The sequence below is a fragment of the Eucalyptus grandis genome, chromosome 3, assembly GCF_016545825.1.
Source record: "Eucalyptus grandis isolate ANBG69807.140 chromosome 3, ASM1654582v1, whole genome shotgun sequence".
In the NCBI taxonomy this organism is placed as follows: Eukaryota; Viridiplantae; Streptophyta; class Magnoliopsida; order Myrtales; family Myrtaceae; genus Eucalyptus; species Eucalyptus grandis.
This window is the reverse complement of record NC_052614.1, coordinates 2,892,118-2,908,893: the sequence shown is the minus strand read 5'-3', so window position 1 is coordinate 2,908,893 and position 16,776 is coordinate 2,892,118.

Below are 16,776 nucleotides of genomic sequence, written 5' to 3'. Positions count from 1 at the left end.
GAGGCATTATCTGTATAGAGAGAAATTTGAAATCTATACAGATCATAAGAGTTTGAAATATTTGTTTTCACAAAAAGAATTGAACATGAGACAAAGGAGGTGGATGGAGTTGTTAAAGGATTATGATTGTGAAATACGGTACCATCCAGGAAAGACAAATAAGGTGGCAGATGCTTTTAGTCGCAAGTCGGCTATGGATATGGCTAGTATGAGAATAACAGAATGGAATCTGTTAAAGTTTGTAGCAGACTCAGAGTTTAAATTGGAAGTAGACCACCGTACTGGAATGCTTACCATGTTAAGGATTGAACCTGAAATTATCCAGAAAATTAGGATTCTACAAAAATCTAACTCGGAAATTGTGAAAGTGCGAAATGCCGTGTCTTTAGGAAAAAGACCAAAATTTCAAGTCTCTGAAGATGGAGTGGTAAGATGTCAAGGACAACTCTATGTTCCTGACAATGAAGAAATGAAAAGGGAAATCTTGTCGGAAGCACATAGGAGTAACTATAGTATTCATTCGGGTAGTACAAAGATGCATAGAAATTTACACCAACGGTACTGGTGGAATGGCATGAAAGCAAATATAGCTAAGCATGTCTCTCAATGTTTAACATGCCAACAAGTGAAAGCGGAACACCGCAAACCCACAGGACTATTGAGACCACTGGATATACCAGAATGGAAATGGGATCATGTAACAATGGATTTTGTGCAAGGATTACATCAAGTGGTCACGACTTTATCAGGGTGATAGTGGATCGTCTGACTAAGTCTGCCCATTTCCTAGTAGTCCGCATAGATTATTCGATGGATAAATATGTTGGGATATATGTAAGCCAGATAGTACACTTACATGGTGTTCCTGTGACTATTACGTCTAATCGTGATTCAAGATTTACTTCAAACTTTTGGTGAAGTCTTCAAACCGCCTTAGGGACTAAGCTCCAATTTAGTACTGCTTTTCATCCACAAATGGATGGACAGATAGAAAGAGTGATTCAAATATTAGAAGATATGTTAAGAGCCTGTGTGATTGATTTTAAAGGAAACTGGGATAAAAGACTGCATTTAGTGGAATTTGCCTATAACAATAGTTTTTAGAAAAGTATAGGCATGGCTCCGTATGAAGCATTGTATGGGAGGAGATGTAGGACCCCTGTCTGTTGAAATGAAGTAGGGGAAAGGAAGTTGACAGGACTTGAGCTGGTGCAAATTTCTACAGAGGTAGTAAAGATCATCAAGAAAAGACTTAAAACAGCCCAAAGCCGACAGAAAGACTATGCAGATAAGCGTAGAAGACCTTTGGAGTTTAATGTGGGGGACCATGTATTCCTTAAAGTATCCCCGATGAAAGGAATATCACGATTTGGAATAAAGGGTAAGTTGAGCCCTAGATTTGTTAAACCTTTTGAGATACTTGAAAGAATAGGAGACGTAGCTTATTGGCTAGCATTACCCCCTAAGTTGGAAAATTTGCACAATGTGTTCCATGTATCGATGCTGAGAAGGTATCAGCTTGAACCTGGACATATACTCAATCATGAAGCCATCAAAGTGGATGAGAAAATGAGGTACCGGAAGAGCCGATACAAGTATTGGATCGAAAGGAACAAGTCCTTCGGACAAAGAAAATTCCACTAGTTAAGATGTTATGGCGACATCATGATGTGGAGGAGGCCACATGGGAAAGTGAGAAAGAGATGAGGGAAAGGTACCCTCATCTATTTAATGAGACATGAGAGATGTCTAATTTGAGGACGAAATTCTCTAAGGAGGGGAGAATTGTGGCATCTGGAAATTTAAACGACCCTCAAATAAACAATGGTTGTGAGTAATCGACGGGAGTATCGTCGGACGGTGTTATCAACACCACAACGAACATCATTAAGTTATCACCGTCGATACCACCTTCGGCCTAGTTTCATCGTCACTTGACATCCCGAAATCATTAACTTTCGGAGAAAAAGAAATTTTTCCTTGAATGACCATACAAACAATCATCATCATCATCATCATCATCATCATTATGATCATCATCATCATCATCATCATCATCATCATCATCATTATCTCTTGGACCGATCGGCCGTGCATGAGGAACATGCATACCGCGCGGAGGGGAGGAATTGTCCTCGTCCAATGCTGCCCCAACCTCTCCCATTTAGTCGACACTTTAGTCAACCATAGAGGGGGATTATTGACCGGATTAAGGCCAGCAACAGCCATGTTGCTCTTCATTCAGTGGCCAACGCAGGAGGAGAAACCGAGCAAAGGAAAGCCACGCTCCACCAGCTATCTTAAGTTCCTACTGCCACCGAGAGAATTCTCGCGAGTAGAGAGAGAGAGTTTGAGTGAGAGAGTGAACGACAAGAGGAAGAAGGAGGAGGTCGCCCTTCTGTCCATGCTTGTGTGTCCGTGCTCGTGCCGCCACTGTCGACGCTGCTAGTCTTCGCCGCCGTTGAGCAGCGCTCGAGACCCACGAGCCCTCTGTTTATGCTCGCCGTCGAGCTAAAGGACTAGAGGCAAGTGAAAGTCCAATAATCTCTATAATGTAATGCTGTTGTTGTCTAGTGTAGTGCAATAGACTTGAGGAAATGTTGAGATGAAGGCTGAATGCCGAATTATGGGTGATTGAAGTAGACTGGAAGTAAGGAATTGAGGAAATACTTTGGTTTCCACATGTTCTTTTAAAGTCTTTCTATCTAGAATCATAACTATAGTTTTTTTTATAGACTTTGGAAGCAAATCAGACAAGGTATAGGCGTGAGATTCCACTAAATCTATGCTGTCCAGAAACAATTCACATGTAGTCGGGTGAACTTGTCGAGTTTCTATGGGGGTTTCTAATTAGAATTTGGCTTTGATTTCAGAATGGAAATTGTGAAGGATTGTTTAAATTATAACATATGTTTTTGGTCAGATTTTCCGAAATCCATATAGCGGCATAAGTTTCTATTAATGAACAGTGCTTTTTTGCCAGTGTGTAAATTCGAGTTTGGGACACCTGGAGTGCCAAAACTTGGCATTGAGGATTACTTAAGTGCCAAAACTTCGAAAAGGTACACTTAAGGCTAGTTTCTCAAGTAAAGTAGAACACTTAATTGCCACTCCGGCCAAAATCCGGCCAAATGGCTGACGTGGCAATTTCCGGCGAGTTGGGTGCAAAACAACGTCGTTTTACACACTGACGTGGCAAGAAAATGCAAAGACGACGTCGTTTTGTTTCGATGTGTAAATAATTAATATAAAAATTAATTAAGTTAATATAAAATTAATTAAATTAATATATAAATTAATTAAGTTAAATTAAAACTTAATTTTATTTAAAATATTCTAAAAATAAAAACTTAAAAATAAAAAACTTAAAATTAAAAAAAATAAAATTTTAAAAATAAAATTTTAAAAAACTTAAAAATCAAAAAAATCAAAATTAAAAAATAAAATTAAAAAAAATTAAAATTGCCACCTCACCGCCCCCTTTGCCCCCCTTTTTTTTTAATTTTTAATTTTTTAAGTTTTATTTTTTTTTTAAATTGTAAGTTTTTTAATATTAAGTTTTTTTAATTTTAATTTTTAAATTTTTAAAGTTTTTTAAATTTTAAGTTTTTTATTTTTTATAATATTTTAAGTAAAATTAAGTTTAAATTTAATTTAATTAATTTTTATATTAATTATTAATACATCAAACACAAAACGACATCGTTTTTGCATTTTCTCGCCACGTCGGCGTGCAAAATGACGCTGTTTTTGCATTTTCTCGCCACGTCAGCGTGCAAAATGACGCCGTTTTGCACCCAACTTGCTGAAAAATCGCCACGTTAGCCATTTGGCTGGATTTTTGCTTAAGTATTCCACTTTACTCCGAAACTGGCACTTAAGTGTACATTTCTGAAGTTTTGGCACTTAAGTGTTCCCGAGTCAAGTTTTGGCACTTGGGCTGTTCTTTTGCCGGGTAAATTTTGTGATATAGGAAATCTGGGGCTGAGTTGTGTGAATTACTGCTCTTTATACATGACGAATCTGGCTTAGTGTCCTTCATGAAATTCTTTCCTTTAGATCTCATCTATAACATACCAAAATTTTAGAATTTTCTGAGTTTGTTTAGGTGTTATACCAAAATTTTTACTAAAACTGTGCATTCTGATTTTTTACTGTTTTATTTCGATTTTTCTTAATTTATCTGGATGCATCTTGATTTATCATTTGACATGATGATATTGACATTCAGCATATCATTCACTATTGAGATTTGATGAAGACTCATGGGACATCTTGCCATTGCATTGGAAATTGTTTTTGATATTAAGATTTTAATGTTGCCGTTGGACCCTCGGGTCAATGATGCCCCGAGAGTCGGGAGGCCCGAAGGCTCGAGTGAGTCGATGTCCTTTGGATGCTTGGGGTCCGTAGTGCCCTAAAGGTTTTCCCCGGGAGCATCAGGATGCCCGATAGTATGTCGATACGTAAGTTTGGAGGGTAGGGGTAACCATTTTCATGGCGATCTCCGGCGATTCCTCGTGATGCCAGGTGGGGTGTGAGATGCCTAAGAGGTGTAACAAAACACGCTTTGGATGCCTGGTGGCCTAGTGGCTAGATGCCGGAGGCTTTCGTGACGCCAGGTTGGGTGCGAAATCCCAGAAGGACGCAAACATTGGTCCTCTGGGGGATGAAACCTTTTGAATGTTAAAATTGATGGTTCTACTAAGTATGTGTGTGGTATGGTTATGGGACTAAATTGTATGGTATGGAATGGGACGTGTCATAACAGTTTGGCTCTATGATCGGGACTTGTGTGACCGAATATGATGCATCTTGTTTGTTGGAACCGCACTGGCCATGGCATTAAAGAATTTTATGGTTTGATGCATATTCATTCCTTGATTACCTATTTTGTCTATCTTGCATAAAACTAGATCGTGATGGCTTGCATAGTATAGTTTAATAAATATTTTGCTGCTGAGTGGTTGTGATCACCCCGTTTAGGGACTAACATTTCAGACTAGACAAGATGCCTATGCTGCCTGTAGCTCCCGGTACATTTTATGGACTTCCAGTCGACCTGCAATGTGAGGTGTCGGAGCATCACCATCTCGAAGTGCGAGGGCTATCCTTTACTCGGGTGCGGGTGTTGATTTTGTTTGATGTTGGACCTCCCGCTGGCCCCGTACTGTAGGAGTATTTGGCTGTTTTCGTCCACCGAGATGGGCACACGCTGCGGCTGCTACCACTGCCACCAGCTGATGGACCGGACGAATGGGTGTGACCGCGAGCGAGGGTTAGCAGAGGCAGCATTTTTGGACGTCGACACTAACTAATGGACTTATGTATATGGCTGTTGGGAAAAAAAAGAGTCGGGTATCTTTTGTTATGTAGCCAGGTATAGAAAACCGCGGCATTTTTGGTGTACTGATTGAATGATGTCCATCAGGTTTATGTAAATAAAAGTGTTTGGCCTTTTACCTATAAAGATGTATAGTTAGTGTGCATCGTTTTTTGAATATGAGATAGGGAGATGTTGAATATGCTTCTGCTATATTTTTGCGCAGGGACCAATGTAAGAATTATAAACCCCTAGGACTCAAGGACTTCCTGAAAATGTCATGGTATCGGAGTAATAGATCTTCAGGTAGGGACAATGCAAGTAATCTATGGCGACCCCAACGGATCGGGGGCCGTTCAGGGGGTGCCACAATCCAAAAGAAGCTACCAAGCCAATTCTATCCCGGACCCTACGCAGTCGGGATCCGGGTCCACTACGACACCATTTGGGATATCGATGTCCAAAGGATCAGCTACCTCTACTCCGGACCCTTCAGCCTCAGGCCCCAAGTTCACTATGATATCATCTAGTATATCGATATCCATGGGGCAAGTACCTCTTCATACTCGGTTTCAATGGCAAGCCCATCAAAACCCTCCAATGGACCCTCTCGAACCCCATTAGGCTTGTTAAAGAACCACACTTTGAAGCGGTGAGGTACCAAGTGAGGTAGGCCCTCATCGACCCAAATAATGGTTACTACAAGCTGACGAGTCCAGGTGGTCTCGAGGATCGGGAGAAGGGTAGTCTCGGTCTCCACCTCTTGTGGGCACCCAAAATGGACGTGATGGACCTCCATCTAAGGACTTGAAAAGGGGTTAACCACGACGGGGTGAGATAAAAATCTCAGCGAGTCTACACCCTAAACCCCGAATAGGATGAGAATTCACTTAAAGGCGGTCCTAAACATACATCATTTAGAACTTACCTCGTCTCAGCACGTCCCTGCAAATTAGTTCAACACATATGCACTTATAAACGCAGCAAGTGTAATCAATAACTGGAACACATCATTTTCATATATCAATCAATTGATTATAAGGTAAAATCGTTATGACACGTCCCATTCCTTGCCACTACCCTATAATCAGGTGCGGCTATCTTAATCACTTAGGCGTGTCCCAGTTATTTACGACCTAACGGCTATGCCCAACTCAATAGTCGACGGTCATTCGGCATAACTGGGCGTCGTCTCGCTCCGTCGAGCATGGTAACGTCTACATCTAGACAACATTCCATAAAGGAGTATCGGCTCAGCCTCCATTGTGACCGGCATTTGTTGACATGGGGCATTTGAACTTAATCAGGCATCACCTCTTTTACTTTCATCGGGTGATAGGTTCCGATAGCGATCACACGCACATCCAAACTCAGCCAAGAATATCTTGCTTTGTACTCAAATACTTTCATTTCAAATAATGGACTTGGCCAATTTTGTTCGTATTAAAAATTCTCAGTAAAATAATTATGCGTGATCATATATTTAAATCGAACCATGAAACGTGATACTCTCCCATTTAAAAATTTAGCGATTTTATATTGTACATAAAATATTTTTGGTGTCAAAACCCGACACCTGATTTTTTCTATTTAAATACCATAAAGTCAATTTTTGCAGTAATAATCCAAAACAACCAATCAAGCATCCAATTGCACAAATAAACGGTCAATTTCACATTTCAATTCAACTACAACGATCAGCGTAAAATTCTGATAACCGGCTATTTCGGTACAATTTACACTAATTATAATTAATTAAATAAATCTCGGGAAAATAATTTATTTTAATTTAAATAAACTAACCATGGTTAATTAAACTAACCACGATTAACTAAACTAACCCTAGTTAACTAACTAACTTAGGGTAGTTAATCCTAACCAAACTAACTCCTAACTAAACTAATCTAACCACCTAGTTCATCTAACTAAACTAACCAACTGACTAGTTACACTAACTAAATTACACTAATCCTAATTAAGACTAAACTAATTCACTAATAGAAATTAATTTCCTAATACAAGATTATGGCGTTAACTCACCGGATTAGCAAAGCGATGGGTCCACAGCGACGACGGTGTGAAGGCAGCCAAGACCCGAGCTTACGACGTCTCCAATGGAAGGCAGAATGAGGCTGAAAACGGCCAACCAAGTCTCAGCTAAAGCTGAGCTTCAGTTCTACTAGAGTGGGCTGGTCACAGGGCTTGGCCTCGCTGGAGACGATTGGCGGGCGTGGGGGTGAGCGGTGAGGCATGGACGGTCGGCCAAGTGCGGCTGGCTGGTAGTGACGATCATGGGCTGGCGGGCTTGGGGACGGTGTGAGGAGGTGGCTACTCAACGAGGACGGCAGACGGTTGAGCAGGGGCTAGTGGGACGGTGGCGCTGGCAAGCTGAAGTTGGGACGGGCGGAGATGGGCGGACTAGCGGGTTGGAGCGGTTGCAGGTGTGAGGGCATGAATGGTGTTGGAGTTATGTGGTCGGCGGCAATGGAAGAAGGAAAATGGAGAATGAAGAAGATGAAATGAAGAAGAAGCTGAAGAGCAAAAGCTGTTTTGCAAGGGGAGGGAGCTGGTCACACAAAAGGGGAATTGGAGGGGGAATAAGGGCCATGAAGGTCAACAAGTTGGCCAATGGGATTTCAAGTGAAATATCTAAGTACTTAAGTGCCAAGACACAAAGTCTTCAGCCCTCAAAAGTCAGGGCATCAACCAATGTCAATTTTCCTTCCAATCTTTACAAATTAAGCCTTTTTGGTGGCCAAATGCAGCAACATAGCAGCCTCTCTATGAATTTCTTCTCATTTTCCAATTTGCCGAAATTGATTTTCCGCAGCAATTCCAGGCTCGACAGAATTTTTCCAAAAGATGAGAAGAGGGCCTAAAAATAAATCGTGACATGCTCGAATGTTTGATTCCCAAACCGAATTCAATTTCATGGTTAAAATCGACTGGACGTGATTTTAGTACAATCTAACCTACCGGTTAACTTTTAGAAATTTTATCGCATTCGATCTGTGGTCGATAATTTTCGATCCATGTTTGTGCATCTCTGACTTGTAAGTGACCCTCAATTGTCGTAAAAATCGCAAGGTTTCAATTACGGACACTGAGTATAAAATCTACTGAAATCGAGTTAGTGCCGTTTGACATGAATTTCGCAATCAGGTGAAATCACCTGCAACTAAATTACATAAGTCCGTCAAATTGACGTATATTTGATCATAAATCAATTATAATGGTATTGTTTTGACCCTTGCTGATTATCACGGTCAAGCAATTAATTTCCAATCGAATTCTCAAGTCTGCCATGTTTATATCCCTTAACGACTTCACCTAATAGGTTAGTTAACTCATGAGTGATCAGCTCAGAAAAAAAAAAAAAAAAAAGACTATAGGTGTGTCGACGAAATACCCATCTTATATATTCGGGATGAGGTTGAAATTTGGGATATCCCAACTCTTCTCCTCTTATAAAAATTTTGTCCTCAAAATTTAAACCATTACAATTTTTCTTCAAAAAGGTGGCAGAATTGATATCTCATTGATTCTTCGCTTTCCCACATGGCTCCTTTTGTCCCGTGGTGTTGCCAAACCACTTTGACTAAAGAGATCGTCTTCTTACATAGAACTTGTTCCTTTCGATCTATGATCCGGACTGGTCTCTCCATGTATGACACTCTTTCGTCCACGTCTAATTCTTCAAAATTTAGCACGTGCGTTAGGTCAAGCTCATACTTCCTCAACATTGACACGTAGAAGACATCATGTACTTGTGCAAGTCTCGGCGGCAACGCAAGGCGATACGCTAAAGTCCCCATTCACTCCAAAATCTCAAAGGGACTGACGTACCTCGGACTTAACTTCCCTTTCTTGCCGAAGCGTGAAGTACCTCTCATTGGTGACACTTTAAGGAATATATGTTCACAACTTGGAATTCTAATGGTCTTCATCACTTATATGCATAACTTTCTGGCAACTCTGAGTGATCTTAAGCCTTTCTCGAATGACTATGACGGCATCCACTGACTGCTGAACTAACTCAGAGCCGGTGATCTTACGCTCTCCGACTTCGTCCCAACAAACTAGAGTTCTGCAGGCTTTGTCATACAACGCTTCAAATGGTGTCATCTGTATACTCTGCCGATAGCTGCTGTTGTAGGCGAACTCCACTAGATGAAGCTGTTCCTCCCAGCTTCCTTTGAAGTCTAGTACACAAGCTCACAGCATGTCCTTAAGGGTTTGAATCGTCCTCTTAGACTGGCCATTCGTCTGCGGATGATAGGCCGTACTGTATTACAACTTTGTTCCAAGGCAGTCTGTAAAATTTTCTAGAAAGCTGCTGCGAACTTCAAGTCTTGATCAGACGTAATCATCATTGGAACTTCATGAAGATGAACTATTTGAAGCACGTACAATTCTGCATATTTGTCCAATGCAAAATCCTTTCATACTGTGATGAAGTGAGCAGACTTCGTCAATCTATCGACTACAGCCCATATGGAATCATTACCTCTCTGACTCCTTAGTAATCACATCACAAAATCCATTGTGATATGTTCCAACTTCCACTTGAGAATCTTAAGAGGTCGCAAAAGTCCTCCTGGCTTGCAATGCTGTGCTTTCACTTGCTGACACGTCAGACACTTTAGTGTTCCGTCCTCAGCAACTTGAAAATCAGCTTTTCTCTTTTCTGCATCTTCCTACAAAATTTTATGGATCTTAAGATCTGTTATCTACAATGTCTTGATCATTATCTGCACTTCGGTTCAATTTTGAGGGTGGCCATAAGACTTGAAAGGTGGCCTACCTCAAATTTGAAAATCGAATCTTGAGCTCCTTCAAGTAAGATCACCATCTACGCATGGATCACCATCTACGCAATCAAAGACTTTCGACTCAATGTATCTACAACTTTATTAGCTTTTCCGGGATGATATAGGATGTCGCAGTTGTAATCCTTAAGAAGTTCCATCCAACGACGCTGTCTCATGTTCAATTCCTTCTAAGAGAATAAATGCTTTAAGCTCTGGTGGTCTGTAAAGATCTTGAACTTTTCTCCGTACAAGTAGTGTCTCCAAATCTTTAGAGCGAAGATAATTGCTGCGAGTTCTAAGTCATGCGTCGGGTAATTCAACTCATGAGACCTCAACTGACAGGACGTGTATGCAAAAACTCTTCCATGTTGCATTAAAATGCAATCCAGTCCTCTGAACAACACATTACTAAAGATCTCATATCCTCCAGGACCAGATGGAATGGTCAACACAGGTGCGGTAGTCAGCTTCTGCTTAAACTCTTGAAAACTACGCTCGCACTTATCTGTCCATACTAACTTCTCTTCCTTCTTCAGCAATTGAGTCAGAGGCATGGCTATTGCAGAAAATCTTTCCACGAATCGTTTGTAATAGCCTGCCAATCCCAAGAAACTTCTAATCTTTGTCACAATTGTCGGTCTTGACCAGTTGATAACTACTTCAATCTTGGTCGGGTCCACAGAAATCCATTTGCCAGAAATCACGTGACCTAGAAATGTTACACGAGTTAGCTAAAACTCACACTTACTAAACTTAGCGTATAGTCCATGTCCTCACAGAGTCTGAAGCATTGTCCTCAAATGTCTTTCGTGCTCCTCTAGACTTCTTGAGTATACTAGGATGTCGTCGATAAACACTATCACGAACTAGTCTAGATACTCCTTAAATACACGATTCATCATATCCATGAAAGTAGTTGGGGTGTTGGTCAAACGAACGGTGAATTCATAATGGCCGTAATGCGTACGAAAAGTTGTCTTCGGTATGTCTTCCTTCTTGATCCTCAGCTGATGGTATCTTGTCCTCAGGTCAGTTTTGGAAAATATCGGCGCTCCCTATAGCTGGTCAAACAGGTCATTAATCCTCGGTAACGGATACTTATTCTTGATCATCACCTGGTTGAGTTGCAGATAGTCGATGTAAAGGCGCAATGAACCATCTTTCTTCTTTACGAACAGAACTGGTGCTCCCCAAGATGATGCATTAGGATGTATAAATCCCTTATCTAACAACTCCTGCATCTGCACATTCAGTTCCTTCAACTCTGATAATGCCATAGAGTAAGGAACCTTAGAGATTGGCTCCGTCCTAAGGGCCAACTCAATCACGAACTCGATCTTCCTTTCTGGGGGCAAACTAGGTAATTCTTCGGGAAACACGTTAGAAAACTCTTGTACCACTGCAATGCTCTCCATCTTCGGTTCCTCAACTGTTGTATCCATGTTAATTGCCAAATAACCTTGCCAACTCCCATTTAACAAACGGGTTGCCTCAAGCGACGAGATTGAGGTAATCGAGGGTCCTCCTCGACTTCCGATAAACTCGAAACTTTCACTTGCTAACGGGTTAAACTAAATCAATTTATGATAACAATCTATAGTAGCTCATTGCTTGGTGAGCCAGTCCATGCCAATTATCACATCAAAATCATACATGGCTAGGACAATCAAATCTATTATTTTCTCTCACTCACCAATAACTAACTTGCAATTAGGACACCCTACTACAAATAACGCCTTATCCTTTAACGTGGTAGATATACTAATGACGATCCCCAAAAGTTCTGGACTCAATCCTACCAACTTAACGTACTAGTTAGCAATAAATGAATGCGTAGCTCCAGGGTCAAATAAAGCATAAGCAGCACGGTTGTTCAGTGAGACCGTACTTGTGACCACATCTGGTGAGTCCTTTGCCTCTCATCGGGTGACAACATACACCCTTCCCTGTGCTGGAGGCCTGTTCATCATGCCATGCTGTGCGTTCTGCAATGCACTGCCTCAGTTATGTCCCATCGACGGTGGTGGCTGTGATCCCATAGGTCTACGCAGACAGTTTTTAATTTGGTGACCGTGCTAGCCACATCCAAAACAAGCTCCCGTCTTAGTGAAACATGAGGCTGATCCATGTCGTCTTCCACAAAAACGACATATACCATTTTGGTTAGGTGTTGACTTCCCATTCTCACCCTTCCGGTTGGATGGAATGGGATACCTTCCTCCAGACATCGGTTTCCTCCCGAACCGATTATCATCTCTGTTGGACCCGAACCGCGACCCAGATGCGGCGACTTGCTCATTCAAGTTTCTCTCGATCAGCTGTGCCCGCTCATACAAATTATTGTAATCTTTCAAATTCAGCGGCACGAGCGGATCCTTAATCTCTAGTCTGAGGCCATCCCTGAACCTACAAGCTTTGTCCACTAGACAGCTCGGTGAACTTTGCCTCGTCTCGATCCACGTACATCGAGGCCTTAATGAAGGCGTTGAAACTCTACCATCTTCTATTCTCTTGCACAATCAGAAAAAATACTTCCCATTAAAGACTTCAACTAAGGCGTTCCATACCGAAATCACACCTTCTAGAAACACTCTTCCTCTAGTGGCTTCCCACTAAGTGCTAGCGTTTCCTTGCAGCTGGTAGACCAATAGGACTACCTTGTCTTCATCAGAGCACCTCAGTAGTGTGAAGACTTACTCGAGCTCTTTGATTTAGAGGGTTGTAGCCTCGGGATCACCTACTCCTAAGAACCTCGGTGGGTTTAGCTTAAGAAATCGCTCTATTAACTTGTGTATTGATTGCTCGCTGATCACATTCCCAAGCGAGACTTCAGTAGGTGCGGTTGCAGTAGCGACAACGGCATTAGTAGTAGTAGTGGCAGCAGCGGTGGTGGTAGCTTGATTCTGTGCTTGCTATCCCATCAAATTCCCAAGAGTCTCAAGCGCTTGTACGATCCTGTCTATTCTAGGATCGTGGGTGCTGCTACACCAGTATCGGCCTGCGGTGGTACTCTTTCCGTCGCGCTGGCCTGAGCCGATGCTCTACCTCGAGTACCGACCCTAGTCGGTGTCCTATCTTGAGTGACAGGTGCAATAGTCCTCTTCCAAGAGGTCCTCTACTCTGGATTGCTCATAATGCAGACTCTTTATAGAACCCGCTTTCCAATTCCACACAGAATTAGATGTCTGAGTGACCCACACAAACAATCAATCAATCAATCATAGGCAGAAGCATAAGGAAAAGGCCTTTCCTACTAACTATCCCAAAATACATTGCACCTTATCACTCCAGACACTAACCAAACCAGCTCTGATACCACTTCGGGCCGAGATGTCATGCCTTGAACCCCGGACACAAGCACATCGCTCAGTGGTCGGCTAAAAATGCGACGTTCCCAGGACGTGTCGCCAACCCATTCGTTTTATGCATATGCAGAAGTAAATTAAATAGATACCCTGACAACCATCAAACACTAAGATAGTAAAATCATATGCCACCACCTTTCGTCACGCCCCAAACCTCGGACACGCACACATACCTTAACGATCAACTGAAATTCGACGTTCCTAGGACACGTCGTCGATTTATGCACATGCAGAAGTGAACTAATAAACTCCAGACAACAACCAAACATGGAATAGAAAAGTAGGACAACCAATTTTCACAAAACATACTTTATAAACATATCAGGTTTATATACAGGAGTTTATATCCAAAAGAAGCTACTAAACCAATTCTACCCCATACCATACCTACTCAAGATCTAGGTCCACTACGACACCGTCTGGGATGTTGATGTCCAATGGGTTAGCTTCCTCTACTCCAGGCCCTTTAGCCTCAGGCCTCGAGTTTGCCATGATATCTTCTAGTATATCGATAGCATGCACGGGGTGAAGCACCTCGTCATACTTGGTTTCGACGATAGGTCAGTCAAAACCCTCCAAAGGACCCTCCCAAATCCCGTTGGGCTAGTTCAGGAACCACACTTTGAAGCGATGAGGTACTAAGTGAGATAGGCCCTCATCGACCCAAAGAGTGGTCACTACAAGCTCACGGGTCCAGGTGGTCCCGGGGATGGGGAGAAAGGTAGTTTCGGTCTCCATCTCCCATAGACACCCAATAAGGACATGACGGACCTCCATCTAAGGACCTGAAAAAGGGTTAACCACCACAGGGTGAGATAAAAATCTCAGCGAGTCTACACCCTAAACCCCGATTAGGACGAGAATTCACTTAGAAGCAGCTTATACACGCACCATATAAGACTTACCTCGCATAAGTATCTCCTTGCACATTAGTACATCTCATATATCATATGCATACAGTAAATGCATTCAATAACTGGAACACCTCATATCATTAATCAAATATTCACAAAGGTCCTGATTATAAGACCAAATCGTTATGACACGTCCCATTCCGTGCCACACAATTTCGTCCCATAATCAGGCGCGGCTATCTCAATCACTCGAGCATGTTCCAATTATTTACGACCCAATGGCCACAGCCAACTCATCAGTCATCGATAATTCGTCATAATCGGGCATCGTCCTGCTTTGTCAAACATGGCAACGTCTACATCTAGATGGTATTCCTGAAGGAGCATCGGTCCAGCCTCCACTACGACAAGCATCCGTTGTCAAGGGAATCTAAACTTAATTAGGCATCGTCCCGTGTGAACGCATCAGGACGGGTTCCGATAATGACCACACACACATCCATGGTCGGCCAACAACATCGTGCCTTGCACTCAAATACTTCCATTTCAAATAATGGATTTGACCAATTTTCTTAGTAATAAAAATACCTGGTAAAAATAATTGTGCGTGGTCACATAGTCAAATCGATCCACGAAACATGTACTCTCACATTTAAAAATTCCACGATTTTATCTAATACATAAAGTATTTTTGGCGTCAAACCCGACACCCCGTATTTTCTAATTAAATACCATTAAATCATATTTTTACAATAATAATTAAAAATCATCACCAAGCATCCAATTGCATAATTTAGCAATCAATTTCACAAATCAATTCAACCATGACGATCAACATAAAATTCTACAAACCGGCTATCCAAGTATAATTTACGTTAATTATAATTAATTAAATAAATTGTAAATTATTTAAACTAAATCACTTAATTAATTTAGATTGGTTAATCGAACTAACTTAATTAAGCTAACCAATCTAATTTAGCTAACTAATTTAATCTAATTATGCTAACTAAATAACCTAACTAACCACTTAACTAACTAGTATAGTGACTAACTAATCCTAACTAATTTAGTTACACTAACTAACTAACCATATATCCTAATTAACCTTAAACTAATCCCCCTAAGTGCAAGTAACTTCCTAATCCAGGATTAGGGCATTAACTCACCAGATTAGCGAGGCAACAAGTTCACAGCAATAATGGCACGATGGCGGTGAGATCTCGTGTCTATAGTGACTCCAACGGAGGGCTGGAAGGGACTGAAAACAGCCTTGAAAGTCCATAGCTTGAGCTGGTCGAGCTAGCTCTGCTCGATTCTGAGCTAAGCTGGTAGGCTTGGCTTAGGTGAAGCTAGGACGGCGCTGCTGGAGCGGATGCAGCCACGCGAACGAGCGGCTGGGCTCGCAGACAGCAGGTGAATGGGGGTAATGAGCCGGTGGCCTGGTCAGGATAGCGGGCAGGCGGATGGCTTAGACGGGGACTGGCGGATAGAGGGGAGGTGAGGAGCTGGGACTGTTGGCGAGCTGGTAGTAGACGGTTAGGCAGATGGTCGATTCAGTGGGATTGGTTGGGTAGTCGAGTAGCTGGAGTTGTGATGGAAATGGAGGTTAAAGAAGAGAAGAAGAAGAAGAAGCATAAGAAAGCAGCAACAGGGGGTTACGCCATGGAGGAAGAAGGGGGAAGAAGAGAGGGAAAAAGGGGCTTGGGAGTCAAAGCAAGAGCCAATAAACTTTCAAGACAAATATCTATGCACTTGAGTACATAAACCACAAAGTCTTCAACTCCCTATTATCAAGGCATCCACCAATGGCTGATTTCCTTCCAAATCATCACCAAATAATCCAATTTGAAGGCCAAAATAGACCCATTCAGCAGCCATACGAATTTCCATCCATTTCTTCTCAATTTCTTCACAAACTAAGCTATTTTGGTAGCCCAAAAATCCCATGCCATAGCCCCTACGAATTTCTTCCATTTTCTTCACAAAATAATCCATTTTAGTGGTCAAAAATTCAACTAGGGCTGCCCATCCGAATTTCCTCCTATTTAATTTTGCCGAATTTGATTTTTCCACCGAAATTCCGAGCTCGACAGAATTTCTCCAAAAGATGAGACGAGGTCCTAAAATAAATCGTGACATGCTCGAATGTTTGATTCCTGAAATCAAGTTTAATTTCGTGGTTAAAATCAACCGGACGCGATTTTAGCACGACCTAACCTCCCGAGTAGCTTTTAGGGATTTTATCGCATTTCACCCGTGGTCGATAATTTTCGATCCACGTTTGTGTATCTTCGACACGTCGGCGACTCTCAGTTGTCGTAAAAATCTCAAGGTTTCAATTACGAATACCGAGTACAGAATCAACAGAAAATTGGGTTAGTGTCGTTCGATGAGATTTTTACAATAAGGTGGAATCACGC